This window comes from Antechinus flavipes, chromosome 3 (genome assembly GCF_016432865.1).
Source record: "Antechinus flavipes isolate AdamAnt ecotype Samford, QLD, Australia chromosome 3, AdamAnt_v2, whole genome shotgun sequence".
Classification (NCBI taxonomy): Eukaryota; Metazoa; Chordata; class Mammalia; order Dasyuromorphia; family Dasyuridae; genus Antechinus; species Antechinus flavipes.
Window position 1 is genome coordinate 2254482 of NC_067400.1, and position 10641 is coordinate 2265122.

Below are 10641 nucleotides of genomic sequence, written 5' to 3' on the forward strand. Positions count from 1 at the left end.
AGAGGAGACATGATTGAGGACTTGTTGGACTCCCTCACACCTTTCAGGCTGGCTGAGGTGAGTGTCTTCTCACATCCCTTGGAGGCAATTCTGAAAACTTCCCTTGCAGCTTTGGGGGGAGGAGGACTGGGGGGCTCTGTCCATTCCCAGGGTCCTTGGGTCTTGTTTTCTAGCTTTTGCCGCCCTCCCTCTGCACGAGGTCATTTAGCTCTTCCCAGGCTTCCCTATAGCCATAATTTTCCCCAGCACAGTCATTACCCATTACATTGAGGGAGCCTAGTTTAAGTAGGGCTAGAAATACTTGGATGTCTTCATCCTTTCTTCTTCCCAGCAGCCTCCCCACCCCGCCTTCCTTCCGCAGGAACCTCCGGCCCCGGCTGCCCAAGGCGAGCCGGTCCCCCTTGCAGACATTTTAAGAAGGCGGAGACTCCTCCCTCCCCCCCCCCCGCCCCTTCCTCGCTGGGGGATGGGAGAGATGCTCCCGTGGCGGGGAGTCTGCGGCCGGGGACGGGGCGGCCGGGGACGGGGCGCCCGGATCCGCAGGCTCACTCCCGGATCTGGCGATTCACGAACGCTCATTGCTTCGTGGGGCCGCGAGGTGGCGCCCTCGAGCACAGAGCGCCCAATCCGGAGTCCGGCCTCAGCCCCCGCCCGCTGTTCGGTCCGGGCCGGTCCCGGGTCCGCCTGCCTCAGTTTCCTCACTGTCACGTGAGCCGGAAGAGGAAACGGCCACGAGCCCCAGTATCTCTGCGAGGCCGCCCCAAGCGGGGTCACGAAGCCTGGGCCAGAGGCCCCCTGATGCTGACAGATTCGGTCCGGAGCGGGGCGGGGGGAGGGGGCGGGTCTGGCTGCCGGGGTCCCGGCTCTGCCCGCACCGGAGCGGTCCCGTTACTGGGCCGCGCCTTTAGACGTTGCCTTGGGAGCTGGACCCAGAGCTGGGGTTTCGCCGCGGGGGAGGACGGCTTTCGGGGCAGGGTGGCTGTGAGTGGGAGCGGAGGGACAGGCGGCTTGCCTTTTGTTGCACACGGGCACGCGTGCAGGGGGTGGGGCCGGGGACGCTCGAGCCTCTCTCCCGGAAGCCCTCCTGCTTCCCTCCCTTCTGGCCGGCCGGGTCCGGAGGTGTGGAGCGGGGCGGCCGGGCCGGGGGCGGCGGGCCGGGCTCTGTCCTGCTCTGTCCGTCGGGCTTCCTATGGCCTTGGTGCAAAAGTGCTCTGACAAGCAATTACTGAGCGCCAAGTGCATGCTAGACCTTCCGGGAGGGTAACCCCAAGGGCCTCTGCTGGGGAGGAGGAGAGGGAGAAGCGGTGGGGGCCGAGGCTCTGCTGGGGAGGAGGAGAGGGAGGAGCGGTGGGGCCGAGGCTCTGCTGGGGAGGAGGAGAGGGAGGAGCGATGGGGGCCGAGGCTCTGCTGGGGAGGAGGAGAGGGAGGAGTGATGGGGCCGAGGCTCTGCTGGGGAGGAGGAGAGGGAGGAGCGGTGGGGCCGAGGCTCTGCTGGGGAGGAGGAGAGGGAGGAGCGGTGGGGCCGAGGCTCTGCTGGGGAGGAGGAGAGGGAGGAGCGATGGGGGCCGAGGCTCTGCTGGGGAGGAGGAGAGGGAGGAGTGATGGGGCCGAGGCTCTGCTGGGGAGGAGGAGAGGGAGGAGCGGTGGGGGCCGAGGCTCTCCTGGGGTCTGTGAGAGGGAGGAGCGATGGGGGCCGAGGCTCTGCTGGGTCTGTGAGAGGGAGGAGTGATGGGGGCTGAGGCTCTGCTGGGGAGGAGGAGAGGGAGGAGTGATGGGGCCGAGGCTCTGCTGGGTCTGTGAGAGGGAGGAGTGATGGGGGCTGAGGCTCTGCTGGGGAGGAGGAGAGGGAGGAGTGATGGGGCCGAGGCTCTGCTGGGGAGGAGGGAGGGAGGAGCGATGGGGGCCGAGGCTCTGCTGGGGAGGAGAGAGGGAGGAGTGATGGGGGCTGAGGCTCTGCTGGGGAGGAGAGAGGGAGGAGCGATGGGGGCCGAGGCTCTGCTGGGGAGGAGGAGAGGAGGAGTGATGGGGGCCGAGGCTCTGCTGGGGAGGAGGAGAGGAGGAGCGGTGGGGGCCGAGGCTCTGCTGGGGAGGAGGAGAGGGAGGAGCGATGGGGGCCGAGGCTCTGCTGGGGAGGAGGAGAGGGAGGAGTGATGGGGGCCGAGGCTCTGCTGGGGAGGAGGAGAGGGAGGAGCGGTGGGGGCCGAGGCTCTGCTGGGGAGGAGGAGAGGGAGGAGCGGTGGGGGCCGAGGCTCTGCTGGGGAGGAGGAGAGGGAGGAGCGATGGGGGCGAGGCTCTGCTGGGGAGGAGGAGAGGAGGAGTGATGGGGCCGAGGCTCTGCTGGGGAGGAGGAGAGGGAGGAGCGGTGGGGGCCGAGGCTCTCCTGGGGTCTGTGAGAGGGAGGAGCGATGGGGCCGAGGCTCTGCTGGGGAGGAGGAGAGGGAGGAGCGGTGGGGGCCGAGGCTCTGCTGGGGAGGAGGAGAGGGAGGAGCGATGGGGGCTGAGGCTCTGCTGGGTCTGTGAGAGGGAGGAGCGATGGGGGCCGAGGACCTCTGCTGGGGAGGAGGAGAGGGAGGAGCGAAGGGGGGGCCCACATTTCCCTAGGAGTTAGGGAGAGAAGATTGCAGTTTCCTGGGCCAGCGGACAGCCAGGCCCTCCCCAGCGCACACAGGGCCCGGGGCACTCAGTGCTGACCCAGCTCCCGCTCCCAGAGGTGCCCCCCAATGCTCAGCTCCCTTTTACCTCCACCAGCAGCCTCCCGGGTCCATGAAAGAAGGTGGGCGGATATTCCGCTGCCCATTTACAGAGAGAAAGCCCCAGGCCCAGAGAAGGATTTGCCCAGATCAGTGCCGAGCTAGTCAATACCAGAGTTAGGTTTAGAATTCAAGACCCTGGTTGTGTCAGCCCAGCTCCCACCCAGTAGCTGGGACAGTGGTCTTTCTTCCAGCCTCCTCTGTGTGACCCCAAGTGTGAACTCTGGCCTCCGATGCCTCTGTGGGCTTCCCCTGGCTCCCCCCGCTCCCCCTCAGCTGCCACTCTCCTCCTGGCACCTGCTGGGCCACACTGCCCGGGTGGGGGCCGGGATGGCTCCCAGCCTGCTGGCGCACTCTGCTCCTGGGCAGCGCTCCGGATTCTCTGGAGTCTTTGCTTGGGGCTGCGGAAGGCAGGGGACCCTAGGGAAGAGGCCGAGGGGTGAGGAGAGCGCTCACTGGCTGCCTCCAGAAATCCCTTTCTAAGAGCTGGCTGCATCGCGGTCCCCTGTGCCTCCTCCACACAAGCTGCCATCCAGCAGGGGTGGACGTCCCACGGCACCAGAAATGGCAGATGAGCCATCCCCCAATGGAGGCTTTCTCCAGGCAGGGCTGGGGGGGGGGCGTTGTTGCCTGGCAACAGCATCCCAGATTCTCTAACCGCCTCCTGGCTCAGCCTGCTCCACCTGGGTCGGGGCTGCTTCCAGGACAGACTCCTTGGGGCTCGAGGCTCCTTAGCCCCAGGATTGGGTCAGGGTCAAGTCTGAGAAACTCACTCTGGCCAGCAGCAAAGCTTGCTGGGAAGCTTGGCCTTCGGTCAGGATTTCTGGAAAAGGGCAGCGAGGTGACACAGTGAATAGGATGCTGGGTTAGAGTGAGGAGAACAGGGTTAAAATCCTGCCTCAGACACCGACTTGTGGCCTGTCTCTGGAAGGTCACTCCAGTGTTTATCTCAGTCTCCTCTTCTGTCAACTAGGGTGGAGAAGGAAGGGGCAAACCGCTCCGGTATCTCTGCCAAGAAAATCCCAAATGGGTCGCGAAGCATTGGACCCAAAAGAACAAGAAACCTGGAGAAGGAAAAAATGAAGATTCCTGGGCTCCCTCCTCGGGGGGGTCCAGACTGTCCCGTATCCGATTCGAGGGGCCCTTCCGGCTGCTGTGCTCGCCCTGTGTCCTCAGCAGGTCCCGGGAGCCTTTTGTAAAAGCTAATGAGTGTCGCTGGCTCAGTGACACTGGGGAAACTGTCAGGGGGGCAGTCAGTGATAGAAGGGAGATATGACCATTAACTGTTATCGGCCATTGATATGGGGAGGAGAGAGGGGAAGGGATAGAGCACAATGGAGCCTCCTGTGGCTGCATGGAGAATGGAGGGGAAGGGAGAAACTGAGGCAGGCAGAGTCCCCCTACAGTGGTCCAGGAGTGAGGCGAGGAGGGTCTGCACCAGCATGGGGACAGGGTCGGAGGACAGGAGGGGACTAATTAGAGAGATGCTCCAAAGGGGGTTCGGGCAGGCTTTGGTTCCCTATTGGAAATGGGGGAAAGTGAGAGCCAGTGACGGGTCCAGGAGGGACTGGGGACAGGCGGGTGCTCTGAATAGTAATGGGCCAGTTCAGAAGAGGGACTGGATGGAGGACAAGAGAATGAACTTGGCTGAAGGCATGTTGAGTGGAACATTTGGTTTGAGCTGGTGGCACAAGGCTGATGATCAGCAGAGAGGCTGGGGCTGGACCACGGCCGTGCGGAGGAGACGGGTGGTCCTGGGGGAGCTGATGAGGTCACGGGCCCAGTTGTACTTCCTTGGTTTTCACTTGTCCAATGGAATGCCTCATTTGCCTGAACACAATGACTGAGCTCCCCCAGGTGTCCAGCTCAGTTTCTTCTCCTGACTTTCCGCCTCTGCTCCAGTGAGCTTGACCCCTTCTTTTCCACCCCCTGCAATTGTGACTTATCTCCAAGTGTGGTCTTCCCGTTAAAATGCAAGCTCTTCAAAGGGTGTGTGTGTGTGTGTGTGTGTGTGTGTGTGTGTGTGTGTGTGTGCTGTATTTGTTACCCTGTGCAGTTCTCCTCCCTTTCCCTGTTTCATTTCTTTGTCGCTCTCCATTTCCTTCCCAACTCTCTCCTTTTCTTCTGCCCCATTTCTCCTTCTTTCCCTTTTTTCTCTCCCCCCTCATTCTTTCTCTTGCTCCTCTCGCACTCTTTCCCTCTTTCTCCATTTGGGGGACTAGCCTAGAAGGACCAGCAATTTGTCATTATTATTATTCAGACGCATTTTGGATGAAGCCCCTGACACTGCTCCCTAAAGCAGCCCGGCCCCCTGGGCTTGGTAAGTGCGTCCCCTGAGGGAACAGCTCAGCAGGGACCTCAACTGAAAGCAACGTGGCAGAGAAGCGGGCCCAGGTGAAGCTCTCCTCGGCTGCGGAAGCTCTCGGGAGATCACTGGGGAGCGGGGGAGGGAGGAAGCAGCAGTACTGAAACAATGTCCAATTGAGGACGCCCCTTGGATGTGGGAATTGTCCTGGCTGCACGTGACAGCCACTTAACAAGCATTTATTAAGCGTTTGCTGTGTACCACACACCGTGCTAAGTGTTAGAGCTACCAGGAAGCAAGTTCCTGCCCTTGGGGAGCTTGTCTAACCAGAGAGAAAGCCTGGGTGCAGGGTCACTTTAGAACAGGAGTTGGGAGCCGGGGGAGGGAACTGAAGAAGCTGAGTCTGGAAAGATGGCAGACAAGGGAGCAGGGGGGACATCGGAGTGATGAGCAACGGCCGGTGTGATCCCACGGAGACAGGAGGGAAAAGGTGGGTTTAAGGAAGAGCTGGTGGGGCTGGAGCAGGGAGCCTGGAAGGGAGGACAGATTGTGCAGAGCCTCCCCAGCCACACAAAGAACTTGGCATTTCACGCTGGACTTCACTGAGTAGAGGATCTTGTAGTCAGTCCGGGTCCTACAATGAGCCATGGCCGGCTGCATGTGCCCAACACGTGTGGCCCCACTCTACGTTCCCTGGCCTGTGTGCTCCTGTGTCTGGCCTCTCTCCCACCACTGGCTGGGGCTCACGGACCGGTGGAAGATGCTGCCCCACAATGTGCCTCAAAGCTGGGGGGCTTGGAAGGTGCAGGAGTTGGGGAAGAACTGGCGGCTCTTTCTGCAGTGATTTCTCCCTCTCACAGCAATAACCATTGCAAAGATCTGAATGCAGTCGTGACTTCTGCTGAGGGTACTCTGGGTAGTCCTGCTGCTCGCCAGCCCCAGCCAGTGGGCTCCCATGGATGATCAGCTTTTAGCAAAGAGCATCCACTAAGCGGCTATGACAATGTGCTCTTACCCGCAGAAAGCAGAGTGGGCGCCAACTTACAGTGAATGGGGGCGGAACACGGACCACCAAGGGCCCTGTGAGGCAGCTGTCCTTGGTCCTGAGAGGCCGCTTCTAGAGCAAGGGTGCTGACCACTACCTAGGGCCCTAAGAGCGAGTGATGGTGAGCTGAAAGCTGGCCACAACAGCCTCCCACCGCAGGGGGTTTTTAGTTTATAATTTTGTACGGACCGCAAATGGTGTTATAAAGATCCATGTGGCCTTGGCAGAGAAAAGGCTCCAGCCCTGCTCTGGAGGGTCCAAAGCCAGAAGGGGACACAAGTCCTGAAGCTCATAAGGACTGGGGGCTTTTAGTGAATAGTATTGGGGCACAGGGCTGCAGCTGCCATCCTTAGCCCTTTTTGGCAGCCACTGTTTCTGGATCTGATGAGACCTCGGCTCTCCCAGATACAGAATCCCTTGGAGTGGAGAGGAGAGGGAAGAGAAGTTCCCAAGCTGTTCCCTCTCAGGGACTTGGTTGGAGCTCCTCCATCACTCTTGGCTTGTCTCTGGCTTGTCTGGGAGAGGGAGAAGGCTGATTCTTTCAGCTGATCCCAAGACCTGTCCCATCCGGTGTCCTTGGGTCTATGAGCTTTATGAGAAAGCACATTATTCATTTAAGTGCATTTAAAACTTTGAGCCTAGTTTCAGTGATCTCGTGATGAAAAGAGCCATCTATACCCAGAGAGGACCGCGGGAACCGAGCGTGGACCACAACAGAGCATTCTCACTGTTGTTCGCTTGCATCTTGTTTTCTTACTCATTTTCTTTCGTTTTTGATCTGATCTTTCTTGTGCAGCAAGAGAACTGTACAATTATGTTTACCGATATTGAATTTAACACCTATTTTAAGATACATAACATCTATTGGATTACTTGCCATCTAGGGGAGAGGATGAGGGGAAGGAGGGGAAAATTTGCAATACAAGGCTATGATCAATGTTCAAAAATCATTTGTGCATATATTTAATTAAAAAATAAAACTTTGGGCCTTATTAGAGTTTTGATAGATTGGTTCAATCTACCTCTCTGATCTTTCTGGGATTATATTATTAGGGATAGGGGGTAGGAAGGGAAGGCAAGAAATGTTTACAGAGCACTTAATAAATATCTTATTTGATCTTCATCCTATGAAATAGGTGCTCTTATTAGCCCCATTTTACAGATGAGAAAAGTGAGGTCACATAGCTAATAAATATCTGAGGCAGGATTCAAACTTAGGATCCAGCTAATGAGATCTTCAAATAAAGTAGAGAAGATAGGAGGATGCCAGACAGAGCCTTGTGGACTCACAACTCAAAAGCATGATCTGGATGAAGGTGAAGGTGGGGCGGTGGACACAGTGCCAGACTCGGCACCGGGGAGATCTGTGTCAAACTTTCCCTCAGACACCTATTAGATACGTGGTCCTGGACAAGTCACTTTCCTCTGTTTTCCTCAGTTTCTAAAACAGTAGGATGGGAATAATAACAGTACCTGCCTCCCAGAGGAATCAAATGAAATACTTATCGTGAAGTGCATAACACAGAGTTAGTGTTATGGAAATGTTATTTATGTTGTCGTCCAGCAAAGGAGACTGAGAACAAGCCATCCAAGAGGTAAAAGAAGAACCAGGAAAGAAGAGAATGTTAGGAAGAAGGTGATCAGAGGCTGCAGAGATACTGAGGAGGGTGGGGTTAGTCCTATCACACTCTCCTCCTAGATACTCTAGGTTTTTGGGGTGCTGCTCTCTCCTCATTCTCCTCCAACCTCTTTCACTACTCCTTTTCAGTCTCCTTTGCCTGATCTTAATCCAGGTCACACCCACTAATCAAGGCTGTCCCCGGAGTCGAAGGTGGAGCTTTAATGGCTAACTCACCTTTCTAACCATTTCAAAACAAGACCTGCCCCTCTGGGCTCCAGGCCTTCTTTTTGCCTCCTCCCTCCCCTGCTCTGACCCCTGGCCTCCCCCTCCACAGCTCCTTCTCATTCTAGCTCTCAATTCCCTCTGTTCATCATTTCCCATCCACCCAGGCTGTGGCCTGTTTTGTCTGTATTTGTTTGCTTGGTGTCTCCCTTTGGACTGTTGGCTCTTTAGGTTCTAGGCTCTCTTCCCTGGAATGGAGGGGCTCCCACTGAAAGCATTCTCCCTGCCACAGCACAGCCAGTGAATGAGTGAGCCCAACTCCGGCTTCGGCTTGGTGGGGCGAAGAGGGTCCCCCTTCAGGACCTTGGATACCGCCTCCTCAGGCTCAGCCTGTCACATGGGATGTGAGCCCTGCACTCAGAGCAGGGCTCAGGGTTAACCCCTGCCCTCACTCTAGTCCATTCTCCATTTAGTTGTCAAAACGATCTTCCTAAAGCCCAGATCTACCACCTCATGACGCCCCACTGGCTCCCTATTACATCCAGGCTCAAATGTGCAAAGCCCCTGATCCCCTTGTCCCTCCCTCCCCTTTCCAGGCTTCTTACACCTTACGCTCCCTCCTCCAAGTGCTCTTTGAGCCCATGGTTCTGGCCCCATTGATTCCCCTCAGACAAAACACTCCATTTACCAGACCTGCAGTCTTCTCCCTCCTCTCCTCTCCTCCATGGCTTTTCTCGAGTCTCACCTGAACCAGCAACAGGAAGTTGGGATGGGTTAGGGCACAGGCAGCCGAGGCCCCAGAGCCTCATTCATTCCCCATCATCTGCTCCCATAGCCTTTTTCTAAGGACCAGGAGTAGCCACGATGGTGAGAACCAAAGTGAAGGGGCCTGGCCCGTTGTGCCAGATGTGGTGCTAGTGGGGGGAGTTCTCAGATTTTATCTTTGGTCTGGCCCAGTCTTTCAACTCTTCAGCTCCCTTTGAATTTCACCGGGAATTGGTTATTTGCCCTCTGAGCTACATGACATCTACACCTTCAATAAGTGTGCTAAGGGAGCTTTTATCTGTTGGGGTTTTTACTCTGGGGCCCCCCGACCAAGGGGTCTGTGGACAGACTTCCCAGGATCAGTGATCAGAGATGGGAAAATGTGATGTCATTATTTTCACTGAGCTTTGCCTGGAATTGAGCATTTCCTTCAATTCCTTAACAGCATCCTTTGAAGAAGGGTGCGCTGATTTCACCGGGCACCTCTGGAGGGCCCGGGACGGTTTCCGATTCTCTCAGTGGCCCGGACCCGGGCCAGCTGTCTGAGGCACTCCGCTAGAGACATCCTGCCAGGCTGACACTTTTGGAGTCTGGCCTATCACCTGCTTCTACTAGCAGCTCATCAACAGCCCTTCATTTTTTTGTCAAGAATTGCGGGCCTCACAACCCATCTCCTGGGTCTGCTTTGAGCTGGGACCATGCCTTCACCACTTCCAGAAAGATGTGGGCTTTGCTCTCTTGCATAACCTCAAGCCTCTCCTCAACCCCAGGGGGAAGGAACTCCATGATAATGGGGCTGTGTCAGAGAGAGCATCAGCGATGCCCACTCGGGAGACTTTCCAGGGAGAGATGTCTGCCCTCCCTGCCTCTGACTGTGTGGCTTGGGGCTCTGACAGGTCTCCTCTGGACTTCTCATGTGATAGAGAAGGGGATTTCTTCTTCCGCTCCCCCTCTGTCACTGTGGCAGCAGCTCAGACGGGGCGGTGAGAGCATGGCTTTGTGCAGGGGAGCCCGAGGCTGCCTCTCGGGCTCCCAAGAGCCTCTCTTGCTTTGTTTTCTCCTTCCTCAGCACAGGTGATCAAACAATGCTCAGGGAGAGGGTGGCTGGTTGTTTTCTAAGCTGCTACTGTCGGTCCCCCGTCCAGCCCAGATTGGCACTGGAATACAGAGAGCCGTTGTGGAGAACAGGGGCTAGCGAGGAGAACGCGGCATGCTTTGCTGCATCCCCAGGGAGAGGCTGGGTGCTGTTTGGGGCAAGAGCAGGCTGCACCTTCATCCCGGAGCCCTTCAGTGGAAACTAAGGCCAGCTGGCAGCTCTGTGAATTGTTCCCCATTTCTGAATCATAAAACCAGGGCCTTCTGAGGAAATGCCCTGTGCCCGGGTGTGGTCCAGGGGGAGGAGCCAACGCGAAGCCTCCAGCTCTGTCCCTCTGACTGGCTGATGGGGGAGGCCAGCAGCATCTGCAGGGACTCAGGAGGCCCCAGGAGGGCTGGGTTGAGCTAGATGCCCTGAAAGCTCAGGGTGGCAGAGGGCCCAGGAGAGCTGGATCAGCAGCGTCAGGTTCCAGATAGAGCTTGAGGAAGGCTGATAGAAGACTGTCCGAATGGAGGATTATAAGCGTGTTGGCCACTGTGGAAGAGGCGCTTTGGGTTGAATGAACTCAGGCAGCAGATCAAAGGCTTCAGAAGCAGCTTAAAAATAACCAGCCACCCTCCCCGAGCACTGTTTGGTCACCCGCCGGAGGAGGCTTTGCACAATTTGGAAGCTTGTTGGACATGGCTCCAAATCGCTTTCCAGAGTAGTTCAATCACTTCACAGCTACGCCAAGAGTGCATTCATGTACTTCTTTCCCCCGGTTTTGTTCTCTTTCCTGGCCTTCTGAGGGCGAGTCTCCCTGCCTAGTAGCTAGGTGTGTGGTAGAAAGACTACTGC